We start from the raw sequence: 13,960 nt of genomic DNA, 5'->3' as shown, positions 1-13,960 counted from the left end.
CACACAGCCCTCTCTTAGTCTGAGTGTCGAACAGGGGGACACCACGCGGCTGCTCACAGCGACCTAGCCGCCCTCCAAAGCAGGGGATGTTGTCTCTCCTGGGGCACCGCCAGGATCCTTAGGATCCTGCTGGGAGGGAAAGGACTCTCCAGCCTCTCCAGAGAGGAGTAGAAAAGGCCTGGTGGCACCACAAATGGGATGGAGCTGGGTGTCCACCACCAACCTGCGACAGGTCACTTTCCCCAAATGGGGCTGACAACACCACCGATTTGGGAAGCCTTGCAGGATTCCTCGAGAGAATGAATGCACTGACATCTTCCCCCCACCCCCCACGCCCCCCATAGAGCCTGACACACAGGAACAGCTCAGCCCTGGGGCTGGGAAGCCGGGACTGGAAGAGAGAGAGGCTCCCCACTTCCCCCTCATTTCCTAGGAACTCCATGGGGTCCCCCTTCAGCCTCTTCCCAAGGTCAGAGAGGGGAGCTAGGGCTGTGCACACTATCTCCACTGGAACTGGAGGGCTGGGGGGTCCATGGAGGAAGGGACTTACCTAGTGCAGGGGCAGCACGTGCGCACTGAACCCTGAAGTCCTGATCCTGGTGGAGGCCCAGCTCCAAAGCCTCCACCAGGATCGCTTCACAGCTTCCATTTGAGGCCATTTCTAGGCCGTCGGTCCTGCAGTGAGAAGCATCCTAGGTTACAGACTGTGGAATGAAATAAAAAATAAGGAAAAAAAAGCATCCCGGAGAGTTGCCAGAGACCCCCTCCCCCAACCACACTGTAGCCCCTGGTGGAAAGAATCCCTTTCTTTTTTCTTTCTTTCTTTTTTTTGAGACAGAGTTTCGCTCGTTACCCAGGCTGGAGTGCAATGGCGCGATCTCGGCTCACTGCAACCTCCGCCTCCCGGGTTCAGGCAATTCTCCTGCCTCAGCCTCCTGAGTAGCTGGGATTACAGGCACGCACCACCATGCCCAGCTGATATTTTTGTATTTTTAGTAGAGACAGGGTTTCACCTCGTTGACCAGGATAGTCTCGATCTCTTGACCTCGTGATCCACCTGCCTTGGCCTCCCAAAGTGCTGGGATTACAGGCTTGAGCCACCGCGCCTGGCCCTTTCTTTCTTTCTTTCTTTCTTTCTTTCTTTCTTTTTTGAGACAGAGTCTTGCTCTGTTGCCCAGGCTGGAGTACAATGGCATCGTCTCAGCTCACTGCAACCTCCACTTCCCGGGTTCAAGCGATTCTCCTGCCTCAGCCTCCCGAGTAGCTGGAATCACAGGAGCATGCCACCAGGTCTGGCTAATTTTTGTATTTTTAGTAGAGACGGGGTGTCATTACGCTGGTCAGGCTAGTCTTGAACTCCTGACCTTGTGATCCACCTCCCTCGGCCTCCCAAAGTGCTGGGATTACAGGCATAAGCCACCTCACCCAGCCCAAGGGATTCCCTTTCTAAAGCAAAGCAGTGTCCCCAACTTCACCCACCCAGAGTCATTCCAGAGCCTCTGCCTGTCCTGTTGGTCCAAGGGTGCTATGGTCTGAATGTCTATGACCCCAAAAACTCACACGTTGAAACCTAATCACTAATGTCAGGGTATTAAGAGGTGGGGCCGCGCCGGGCGCGGTGGCTCAAGCCTGTAATCCCAGCACTTTGGGAGGCCGAGGCGGGTGGATCACAAGGTCGAGAGATCGAGACCAACCTGGTCGACATGGTGAAACCCCGTCTCTACTAAAAATACAAAAAATTAGCTGGGCATGGTGGCACGTGCCTGTAATCCCAGCTACTCAGGAGGCTGAGGCAGGAGAATTGCCTGAACCCGGGAGGCGGAGGTTGCGGTGAGCTGAGATCGTGCCATTGCACTCCAGCCTGGGTAACAAGAGCGAAACTCCGTCTCAAAAAAAAAAAAAAAAAAAAAAAAAAAAAAAAAAAAAGAGGTGGGGCCTTTGGGAGTTGATTAGGAGGTGATTGGGTGGGCTCACCCACATGAATGGAACTAGTGCCCTTATAAAAGAGGCCTAGGGAACTTGTTCACCCCTTCTGCCATGTGAAAACACAGCTAGAAGGCCCCATGTATGACGAACAAGCCCTTACCAGACGCCAAATCTGCTGGTGCCTTGATCTTGGATCTCCCAACCCCCAGAACTATAAGTAATAAATTTCTTCTTCTTTTTCTTTTTGGGATGGAATTTTGCTCTGTCACTCAGGCTGGAATGCAGTGGTGGGATCTCGGCTCACTACAACTTCTGCTTCCCGGGTTCAAGTGACTCTTCTGCCTCAGCCTCTGGAGTAGCTGGGACTACAGGCATGTGCCACCACGCCTTGCTAATTTTTCTATTTTTAGTAGAGATGGGGTTTTACCATATTGGCCAGGCTGGTCTTGAACTCCTGACCTTGTGATCTGCCTGCATCGGCCTCCTAAACTGCTGGGATTACAGGGGTGACCCACCGTGCCTGGCTGATAAATTTCTTTTGTTGGGCTGGGGGCGGTGGCTCAAGCCTGTAATCCCAGCACTTTGGGAGGCCAAGGCGGGTGGATCACAAGGTCAAGAGATCGAGACCATCTTGGCCAACATGGTGAAACACCGTCTCTACTAAAAATGCAAAAAATTAGCCGGACGTGGTGGCACGTGCCCGTAATCCCAGCTACTTGGAAGGCTGAGACAGGAGAATTACTTGAACCCAGGAGGCGGAGGTTGCGGTGAGCCAAGATCGCGCCATTGCACTCCAGCCTGGGCAACAAGAGCGAAACTCCGTCTCAAAAAAAAAAAAAAAAAAAAAAAAGAGATTGAGACCATCCTGGTCAACATGGTGAAACCCCGTCTCTACTAAAAATACAAAAAATCAGCTGGGCATGGTGGCGCGTGCCTGTAACCAGCTACTCAGGAGGCTGAGGCAGGAGAATTTCCTGAACCCAGGAGGCGGAGGTTGCGGTGAGCCGAGATCGCACCATTGCACTCCAGCCTGGGTAACAAGAGCGAAACTCCGTCTCAAAAAAAAAAAAAAAAAAAAAAAAAAAAAAATTTCTTTTGTTTATACATTATACAGTCTAAGATATGTTGTTATAGCATCCCAATGGACTAAGACAGGGGCTTCTAGATTCTTCCCTGGCCTCAAGTCTTCCTCTTCCTTGAAGTCCTCTCATCCTCCCCAATAGCCTGTCACTAAGTCTCTTGTCTTAGGGTTTTCCCATCACACCTGTCTGGAAAGCCCAATACCCATCTTGTTTTTGAGCAGGTTGGGGCTGCTGCAAACTCAGGGTCTCTACTTTCACCTGGGCTCTAACACAGCCCAGGAATCCTGTTTGCCTGTGTCCCCTGCCCATTCTCCTCAGTGGCATTTCAAATGCCTCCAGTCTGCGAGGTGAGGCGGCTCAGGCCTGTAATATCAGGACTTTGGGAGGCCGAGGTGAGCGGATCACCTGAGGCCAGGAGTTTGAGACCAGCAAGAGAAACATGGCGAAACCCTGTCTCTATTAAAAATACAAAAAAACAAACAACAGGCCGGGCGCGGTGGCTCAAGCCTGTAATCCCAGCACTTTGGGAGGCCGAGGTGGGTGGATCACGAGGTCAAGAGATCGAGACCATCCTGGTCAACATGGTGAAACCCCGTCTCTACTAAAAATACAAAAAATTAGCTGGGCTTGGTGGTGCGTGCCTGTAATCCCAGCTACTCAGGAGGCTGAGGCAGGAGAAATGCCTGAACCCAGGAGGCGGAGGTTGCGGTGAGCCGAGATCGCGCCATTGCACCCCAGCCTGGGTAACAAGAGCGAAACTCCGTCTCAAAAAAAAAAAAAAAAAAAAAAAAACAACAACAACAACAAAAACCAACTAGCTGGGTGTGGTGGCACATGCCTGTAGCCCCAGACACTTGGGAGGCTGAGGCAGGAGAATCAATTGAACCCCGAAGGCAGACATTGCAGTGAGCCGAGATTGTGCCACTGCACTCCAGCCTGGGCAACAGAGTGAGACTCTGTCCCCGGGGGAAAAAAAAAAGTCCAGGCACGGCGGCTCACACCTGTAATCCCAGCACTTTGGGAGGCTGAGGCTGGTGATCAAGGTGAGGAGATTGAGACCATCCTGGCCAACATGGTGAAACTCTGTCACCACTAAAATATAAAAAATTAGGCCGGGCGCGGTGGCTCAAGCCTGTAATCCCAGCACTTTGGGAGGCCGAGGTGGGTGGATCACGAGGTCAGGAGATCGAGACCATCCTGGTCAACATGGTGAAACCCCGTCTCTATTAAAAATACAAAAAATTAGCTGGGCATGGTGGCACATGCCTGTAATCCCAGCTACTCAGGAGGCTGAGGCAGGAGAATTGCCTGAACCCAGGAGGCGGAGGTTGTGGTGAGCCAAGATCGCGCCATTGCACTCCAGCCTGGGTAACAAGAGCGAAAGTCTGCCTCAAAAAAAAAAAAAAAAAAAAAAAAAAATTAGCCAGGCGTGATGGTGTGTGCCTGTAATCCCAGCTACTGGTGACGATGAAGCAGGGGAATTGCTTGAACCTGGGAGGCGGAGAAGGTTGCAGTGAGACGAGGTTGTGTTACTGCACTCCAGTCTGACGACAGAGTGAGACTCTGTCTCAAAAACAAAAAACAAGCCGGGCGCGGTGGCTCAAGCCTGTAATCCCAGCACTTTGGGAGGCCGAGGCGGGTGGATCACGAGGTCGAGAGATCGAGGCCAACCCGGTCAAGATGGTGAAACCCCGTCTCTACTAAAAATACAAAAAAAAATTAGCTGGGCATGGTGGCGCGTGCCTATAATCCCAGCTACTCAGGAGGCTGAGGCAGGAGAATTGCCTGAACCCAGGAGGCAGAGGTTGCGGTGAGCCGAGATCGCGCCATTGCACTCCAGCCTGGGTAACAAGAGCGAAACTCCGTCTCAATAAAAAAAAAAAATAATAAAAATAAAAAAAAAACAAAAAACAAAAAACAAAAACAAAAACCTCCAGTCTGCTCAAGTCCCTGTTCCACTGCCCTGCTCTCCTACTTTTTGGAGAAAATAGAAGCCACGACCTGGGAACTCTCATTTCCAGCCTCCAAACCAAACCTTCTACCTCTCCTGTCCGCCAGCCTCAGGAGGCGCACCCTCCTCAACAGAACTGCCCCTGGAAAACCGCCTTTGCAAAATTATAACTGAGGAAATTGGCCGGGCGCGGTGGCTCAAGCCTGTAATCCCAGCACTTTGGGAGGCCGAGGCGGGTGGATCACGAGGTCGAGAAATCGAGACCATCCTGGTCAACACGGTGAAACCCCGTCTCTACTAAAAATACAAAACATTAGCTGGGCATGGTGGCGCGTGCCTGTAATCCCAGCTACTCAGGAGGCTGAGGCAGGAGAATTGCCTGAACCCAGGAGGCGGAGGTTGCGGTGAGCCGAGATCGCGCCATTGCACTCCAGCCTGGGTAACAAGAGCGAAACTCCGTCTCAAAAAAAAAAAAAAAAAAAAAAAAGAAATGACAATTTAGGGGTCATGCGGCCTCCCGTTCCAAGAGTCTGAACCTCCCCATATTGCTCCTGGAGGTAACATCGCTGTTGTAAAACCTAAAATCAGTGCTTGAGATATTTTGCAGACCCTACACTCAGTGGATCAGCGGACACCACCCAGACTGGTAATCTGGCCCAACCAGTTCTACCATCGCATCCAGGACCATTAAGAAAACCTAACTTCAACTCCCTATGATTCCATCTCCAACCTGGCCAATCAGCATCCCCCACTTCCCAAGCCTCTACCCGCCAAACAATCTTTAAAAGCTCTGATCCCCGAATGCTTGGGGAGACCAATTCAAGTAATAATAAAACGCTGGGCTCCCACACAGCCAGCCCTGCATCTCCATGGCAATTCCCCTGTCTTGATAAATCAGTTCTGTCTAGGCGGTGAGCAGGGTGAACTGACTGAGTGGTTACACCTGGTCCCCTCACCCTACCTGGATCCCCATCCTCTCTCTCTTCTGGGCTTTTCCATCCGTACTTGGGTCTCCCCCAGCCAAAGATAAGAAAGCACCAAGGCACCCCTGTGGCCTCCAGCTGTGGCCGTAACTCACAGTCTTCCTCCAGGCCTCTTGAATGGAAATGTTCGCCCTGTTCCCTGTTTCACTACTCCCTTCCTTCCATTCTCTGCTTGACACACACCAAGATGGATCCTACAGAGACCAGAGTCCTCCAACCACTCCCCCGAGTGAACACTTCCTCCTTATACCTCACCTGAGGGGTTCAGCCTCCCTTCAGCAGCTGAACTCATGGACCACTCCCTCTCGGAGTCTTGCACTGTCACCCAGGCTGCAGTGCAGTGGTACGATCTCTGCTCACTGCAGCTTCTGCCTCCTGGGTTCAAGTGATTCTCCTGCCTCAGCCTTTGGAGTAGCTGGGATTACAGGCACATACCAACACGCTCCGCTAATTTTTGTATTTTTAGTAGAGACGGGGTTTCACCATGTTGTCCAGGCTAATCTCGAACTCCTAACCTCAAGTGATTTGTTCCCCTTGGCCTCCCGAAGTGCTGGGATGATAGGCATGAGCCACCGCGCCCAGCCACCCACTCCCTCTTTTTGGAAACCTGACATCTCAGATTCCCGCCTGGACCCAAACTCCATCTGTCCCAAACAGTACCCCAGTTCCCAGTCTTTTCTCCAACTCTGCTCCCCCACTCTAGGGAACAGCACTTCGGCCCATCCAGTCCCTCAGACTGGAGGCCTGGGTGTTGCTGATGAAGGGGCCCTCTCTCTCCATCACCTTCTCCATCCCCTCACCTGGCCAGACTGCCTCCTTAGTATCTCCTGCACATGGCCACCTCTTCCCTTCTGCACCAGGAATTGGCCTGGCTCAGGGTATCAGCGTCCCTCAGCCTGGGCCACTGCACCTTCCAGTCCCCATCCCCACTCCATCCTCCCATCACCAGGCTCTCTCTCTGGAGACCACTCTATATGCAGCAGCCCTTTATTTCCTTTATTTTATTTTTTATTTTTTTTATTTTTTTTTATTTTTTTTAGAGATAGGGTCTCTTTCTGTCACCCAGGCTGAGATCTAATCATAGCTCACTACATGTATGAACTCCTGGGCTCAGGTGATCCTCCCACACCAGCCTCCTAAATAGCCTGGACTACATGGGACTAAAGCATGCACCACGGTGTCTCACTACGTTGCCTAGGCTGGTCTTTCTTTTTTTCTTTTTTTTTTTTTTTTGAGACGGAGTTTCGCTCTTGTTACCCAGGCTGGAGTGCAATGGCGCGATCTCGGCTCACCGCAACCTCCACCTCCCGGGTTCAGGCAATTCTCCTGCCTCAGCCTCCTGAGTAGCTGGGATTACAGGCACGAGCCACCATGCCCAGCTAATTTTTTGTATTTTTAGTAGAGATGGGGTTTCACTGTGTTGACCAGGATGGTCTCGATCTCTTGACCTCGTGATCCACCTGCCTCAGCCTCCCAAAGTACTGGGATTACAGGCTTGAGCCACCGCGCCTGGGGCTGGTCTTTCTTTTTTGTTTTTTTTCCTTTCAGCAGACAGAGTCTCGCTCTGTCACCCAGGCTGGAGTGCAATGGCACAATCTTCCCTCACTGCAACCTCTGCCTCCTGGGTTGAAGTGATTCTCTCGTCTCAGCCTCCCAAGTAGCTGGGATTACAGGTGTGCCACCAAGCCTGGCTAATTTTGCTTGTTTGTTTGTTTTGTTTTTTTAGTAGAGGTGGGGTTTCACCATGTTCCCCAGGCTGGTCTCAAACTCCTGAGCTCAGGCTACTCACCCACCTCGGCTTCCCAAAGTTCTGGGATTACAGGTGGGAACTACTGCACCTGGCTAAGGCTGGTCTTGAACTCCTGGGCTCAAGTGATCCTCCTGCCTTAGCCTCCCAGTGTTGGGATTACAGGTGTGAGCCACTGTGCCTGACTTAAGCAGTCTTCCCTTTTTTTAAAAAACTGAGATAGAGGCCGGGCGCAGTGGCTCACACCTGTAATCCCAGCAATTTGGGAGGCTGGGGAGGGTGTATCACGAGGTCGAGAGATCGAGACCATCCTGGTCAACATGGTGAAACCCCGTCTCTACTAAAAATACAAAAAATTAGCTGGGCATGGTGGCGCGTGCTCGTAGTCCCAGCTACTCAGGAGGCTGAGGCAGGAGAATTGCCTGAACCCAGGAGGCGGAGGTTGCGGTGAGCCAAGATCGTGCCATTGCACTCCAGCCTGGGTAACCAGAGCGAAACTCCGTCTCAAAAAAAAAAAAAAAAAAAAATTGAGATAGAGTCTCACTCTGTCACCCAGGCTGGAGTACAGTAGTGTGATCATAACTCACTGCAGCCTTGAACTCCTGGACCCAAGCCATCCTGCCGCCTCAGTCTCCTGGGAAGCTGGGACTGCAGGTGCATGCCTAATATTTATTTATTTATTTTTAGAGATGCGGTCTCACTATGCTGCCCAGGCTGGTCTTGAATTCCTGACTCAATCAATCCTCCCACCTTGGCCTCCCAAAGCCCTGGGATTGCAGGTGCGAGCTACCGAGCTTGGCCAGCAGCCCTTTCTAAAATGCCTGACAATGGCCAGGCATGATGGCTCACACCTGTAATCCCAGCACTTTGGGAGGTTGAGGTGAGCGGATCACCTGAGGTCAGGAGTTTGAAACCAGCCTGGCCAAAAATGGCAAAACCCTGTCTCTAATAAAAATATAAAAATTAGCCAAGTGCAATGTTGGGTGCCTGTAATCCTAGCTATTCAGGAGGCTGAGGCAGGAGAATCGCTTGAACCCAGGAGGCAGAGGTTGCAGTGAGCCAACATAGTGCCACTGCACTCCAGCCTGGGCAACAGAGCAAGACTTCGTCCCCCCATCCCAAAAAAAATAAATTCCTTCAGGGCTGCCCACTGCTGGGCATAGAGCTCAACCCCTCAAAGGGCAACAAGGCCCTTCCTGGCCTGCCTGCATCTTCTCCAGCTCCTCTGATCTGCATGCCCTCCCCCTGATCCGACCTTATGCTCCAGCCAAATGGCACATTTTTTTTTTTTTTTTGAGACAGAGTCTTGTTCTGTCACCAGGTGCCAGGCTAGAGTGCAGTGGCATGATCTCAGCTCACTGCAACCTCCGCCTCCTGGATTCAAGCAATTCTCCTGCCTCAGCCTCCCAAGCAGCTGAGACTACAGGCACGCGCCATCACTCCCAGCTAATTTTTGTATTTTTTAGTAGAGACAGGATTTCACCATGTTGGCCAGGTTGGTCTTGATCCCTTGACCTTGTGATCCACCCGCCTCAGCTTCCCAAAGTGCTGGGATTACAGACGTGAGCCACTGTACCCGACCCAAATTGCACAATTTACAGTTTCCTGACTCCTCCATGCTTTTGGACCTTCCCACATCCTTTTCTATTTTGTCCCTTGGTCTGCTGCCTGGACTGGTCTTTCCCTTCCTGGACAGTTTCTACTCTATGGGTCCTATAGTCTCAGCTTCAGCTTCCTTTCTCTGTGAAGCTTTCCCTGATGCCATGTCTGGGAGACACACACCTACAGGTCATTCTACATGATCCTGTTCATTCAGCAACTATTTCCTGAGCACATGCTCTGTGCAGGTAGAATGCTAGGGGCTGGGAATACAGAGGTGCATAAAACAGACGCAGTTTCTGCTCCTAGGCTCCTTACATTCTGGTGAGGGGAGACAGGTAGGAAACAAGCAAAACAATAAATGAAGAGGTAATTTCAAGGAATGGTAAATGCCATGAACAAATTGAAACACATGATCAAGAACTGAGAGTAGGCTGAACGCAGTGGCTCACACCTGTCATCCCAGCAGTTTGAGAAGCCAGGGCAGGCATATTTCTTGAGCTCAGGAGTTCGAGACCAGCATGGCTAACATGGTGAAACCCTGTCTCTACAAAAATTACAAAAATTAGCTGATCATGGTGGTGCACACCTATAGTCCGGGAGGTGGAGGTTGCAGTGAGCTGACATTGCACCACTGCACTCCAGCCTGGACAACAGAGCCAGACACTGGCTAGAAAATAAAAATAAAAATAAAAAAGAGACAGAGAACTGAGAGTAGCTGCAAGTCGGGCAACATTCAGAGAGAGGGGTCAGAGAAGACACTGTGGAACAAAAGGAAGAGCCAGTCAAGGGGAGATCTGCGGGAAGAGCATTCCAGAGGCAGGGAACAGGCAGAGCAAAGGCCCTGAGGTGGGAACAAGCCAGGCGGCCAGTGTGACTGGAGCAAGGTGAGCAAGGGGCTCTGTAAGAGGTGAGGTCGAATAGGTGGGAACGGCCAGGTCACCCAGTGCCTTGAAGATATGGCAGGGTTCTGGTTTTGGTTTTGGTTTTGAGAAGGAGTCTGGCTCTGTCACCCAGGCTGGAGTGCTGTGATGCAATCTCAGTTCACTGCAACCTCTGCCTCCTGGGTTCAAGTGATTCTCCTGCCTCAGCCTCCCAAATAGCTGGGATTACAGGCGCCTGTCACCATGCTTGGCTAATTTTTGTACTCTCAGTAGAGATGGGGTTTTGCCATGTTGGCCAGGCTCAAATTCCTGGCCTCAGGTGACCCACCTGCCTCAGCCTCCTGTGCTGGGATTACAGGCGTGAGCCACCACACCTGGCCATATGACAGGGTTTTAGAATTTTTTTTTTCAATGTAGGTGGAGTCTAGCTCAGCCACCCAGGCTGGAGTGCAGTGGCGAGATCTCGGCTTACTGTAGCCTCAACCTTCCAGGCCCAAGAGAACCTCCCAGGTAGCTGGGAATACACGTGAGCACCATCATGCCCGGCTAATTTTTAAAATTTTTTGTAAACATGGGGCTTCTTACATTGCCCAGGCTGGTCTCAAACTCCCAGGCTCAAGTGATCCACCCGCCTCGGCCTCCCAAAGTGCTGGGATTACAGGCTTGAGCCACCGCGCCTGGCCTGAGCTGCTTTTTTTGACCTCCAGGTGAGAGCTCACAGGCTGGACCTGCTTGGCTCTGAGTTCTGAGGCAGGGTCCTGCTCCCAGCCCTAGAGCAGAGCCAGTGGGCATAGTGCCCACAATAGGAATACAAATGAGTCACTGACTGATGGTCTGATCCAACACCTATACTTCCAGTTACACTCATTTTTTTTTTGTCTCCAAATATATTAAGACATGCTCTGCAAAGGTGATATTGGGCAAAATCTCCAAAATTCTAAAGCCAAAAGTGTGGTCCCTGGACCAGCGGCATCAACCTCGCCTGGAAATTGTTAGAAATGCCGATTCTTAGGCCTCTCCCCATACCTAATGAATACAAAACTAGGAGTGGAGGTCAAGCAGTCCATATCCCCAAGCCTCCCAGATAATTTTGATGCAGGCTACAGGCTAAAAGTGCTGGCCAGGCGCGGTGGCTCACACCTGTAATCCCAGCACTTTGGGAGGCCAAGGAAGGCAGATCCCCTGAGGTCCGGAGTTCAAGATCAGCCTGACCAACATGGTGAAACCCCATCTCTACTAAAAATACAAAATTAGCCTGGTGTGGTAGCACATGCCTGTAATCTCACCTACTCAGGAGGCTGAGGCAGGAGAATAGCTTGAACCAGGAGGTGGAGGTTGCAGTAAGCCGAGATCGCTCCATTGTACTCCAGCCTGGGCAACAAGAGCAAAACTCCCTCAAAAAAAAAAAAAAAAAAAAAAAAAAAAAAAAAGACGGAGACTCCGTCTGAAAAAGAAAGAAACCAAAAACCGAAAAACGAAAGTGCTGCCTTGTGGAGCCTAAGACCTCATTAGCTGGGTCATGTAGGGTCATGCCTGGAAAAAAATGATTGCTTGGGTCTCTCTGCTGAGCGGGATCCGGATCCTATGGGGCGGACACCTGGTTGGGCGGCTGGTTTGGGCCGCAGCATCCTCACCCGCTTCAGCCATTGTAGTTCTGACCAAAGCCAGGTGGTGGCGCTAGCGCCTCAGCCTTGACTCCAGCTTCCAGGAGTAGAGACCTTGCAAGAACTGGCCCCCTCCCCAGTGCTTTCTTCACGTGGGAAGCCTCAGTTCCAAGGCCTGCCCCTGGCAAAGGCTTTGAAGCATGGCCTTCACCAGGGAGAGCAGGGGCTGAGGCCGGCAGACTCAAACTGGAGGTTAGGGAGGTGGGCTAGAAGAGCCCTTTTGGGTGGAAGAGAGACTAGGGGTATTGGGCCACTGGGAGTGGGGGTCAGGAACCCAGGTAGGCTGCTCTGGTCCAGTGGACTCTGGCCACGCCCCCATTAACTATCTGCATACCCTGCCCCACCTCATTTGAGGTCCCAGGTGCTGCTTCCTTGCCAATGGGTAGAGGCAGCCTGGAGGTGCCCCAGGGTCCAGGTAGGGCCCCGAGATTGGGAGTCTTCATGGTCTGGCAGCCAAAGAGGCTTGAAATGGGGGCCCAAAGCAGAGAGGATGCTTGGGTGCTCTTACCAGCTGCCAGCTTCATGTCTCCTGAGTTGGGGGCTCTCTGGGCCCCTGTCCTGCTTTGTGGCCAAGGGAGCCCAGGATCCTGGCCAGATGATGGGCCCGTGCCCCGCTCCTGGTTGTGGATGCAGCTCGGCAGATGTGAATCCAGGAGCCCAGCTTGGGCACCCTCCCCACCTCCGGCTCCAAGCCCAGTTCCGAGAGGACCCAGGGCTGAGCAGAGGCTTGTCCCCAAGATGCTCCCCTGCGCCTCATCTTTCCTGTTGGAGGGAAGACTGAGACCCTTGAAGTCCAGCTGGAGGCATCCCTGCCCATTCTGCTTAGACTTAGCACACCCTGGTCTCTGCGCTAGGAATCTGCCCACGGCCCCTCCATTCCGGGGGTCCACCCAACACCCACACACACTTCCAGGGACCACCCTCTCTCTCCCCTTTGGCCATGCCCTCCTCTCCCAGGATCCCAGATGTGCAGCTGTCCTCCTCTGAGGCTCTGCCTCTGTTCTCAGGAGGCTGGGAGCAGGCCAGCTGTTTTCTCTGGGCAGCAGCTGTTTTGCCCATCAGGAAGCAGCCCTGGCTCCTCTGCTAAAATCCTTGCTGTGGCTGCAGCGTGGCAGCCCTGCTGGGCCGGGTCCTGGGAGCTGTTAACTCCTCTGGGCCCAGGCAGCCCCTTCCCTCTCTCAGCCCTTATCCCTTCTGCTTCCCCCGACCCACAGAACTAGCCCATCTCAGGACTTCTGCAGACCTCAAGAAGACCGAGTTTTGCTAACCCCACCCCTGTCAATAACTCCTAACCCCGCCCCCGCTCAACAGAGACTCGTCCTCAGGTGAACCCAGCAGGAGGCTCAAAGGGATAAATGTTAACCTCATTCAGAATAATAATAATAGCTATCATTATCCGTTTGCTGTGTGCCAAGCATCTGCTAAGTGCTTTTTTTGCGGGGGGAGGTAGTGGACCGAGTCTCACTCTCTTGCCCTGGCTGGAGTGCAATGGAGCCATCTTGGCTCACTGCAGCCTCCCACCTCCCAGGTTCAAGCGATTCTCCTGCCTCAGCCTCCTGAGTAGCTGGGACTGCAGGCATCCACCACCATGCCCAGCTGAGTTTTATATTTTTAGTAGCGATGGAGTTTCACCATGTTGATCAGGCTGGCCTCCAACTCCTGACCTCAGGTGATCCACTGCTTTGGCCTCCCAAAGTAATGGGATTACAGGCATGAGCCACCGTGACCAGCCTGCTAAGTGCTTTAAATGTATTATCTAACTTGATTTTCACAACAACCCTGTGAAGTCCAGAATTCTATTTTTTTTTTTTTTTTTTTTTTTTTTGAGATGGAGTCTTACTCTTCGCCCAGGCTGGAGTACAGTGGCACTATCTTGGCTCACTGCAACCTCCGCCTCCCAGTTCAAGCAATTCTCCTGCCTCAGCCTCCCAAGTAGCTGGGACGACAGGCACGTGCCACCACGCCTGGCTAATTTTTGTATTTTTAGTAGAGATGGGGGTTTCACCATGTTGTCCAGGCTGGTCTCGAACTCTGGACCTCAAGTGATCTGCCTACCTTGGTCTCCCAAAATGCTGGGATTATAGACGTGAGCCACTATATATGGCCTGTTGGGAATAGTTTTAT

At 52.1% G+C, this 13,960-nt stretch overlaps 1 protein-coding gene across 3 annotated transcripts in view; it reads right to left on the bottom strand.

Annotated features, from left to right (window-relative positions):
- CERCAM (cerebral endothelial cell adhesion molecule) overlaps window positions 1–13,038 on the bottom strand; it is a 30,003-nt gene extending 16,965 nt beyond the window's left edge. For 2 of the 3 annotated variants that reach the window (XM_074395397.1, XM_003940575.4), the window contains exons 1-2: window positions 12,345–13,038; window positions 551–704 (exon numbers count right to left, since the gene is read on the bottom strand). The gene's annotated coding sequence lies outside the window, so the exon portion shown is untranslated. The remainder of the gene's footprint in view (window positions 1–550; window positions 705–12,344) is intronic. The other variant, XM_074395398.1, reaches the window with a different exon arrangement.
- Window positions 13,039–13,960: the final 922 nt, after the last annotated feature.

The sequence above is a fragment of the Saimiri boliviensis genome, chromosome 2 (genome assembly GCF_048565385.1).
Source record: "Saimiri boliviensis isolate mSaiBol1 chromosome 2, mSaiBol1.pri, whole genome shotgun sequence".
NCBI lineage: Eukaryota > Metazoa > Chordata > Mammalia > Primates > Cebidae > Saimiri > Saimiri boliviensis.
Note: the sequence above shows the minus strand (reverse complement) of the source record. Positions and strands in the feature narration are given on the sequence as shown.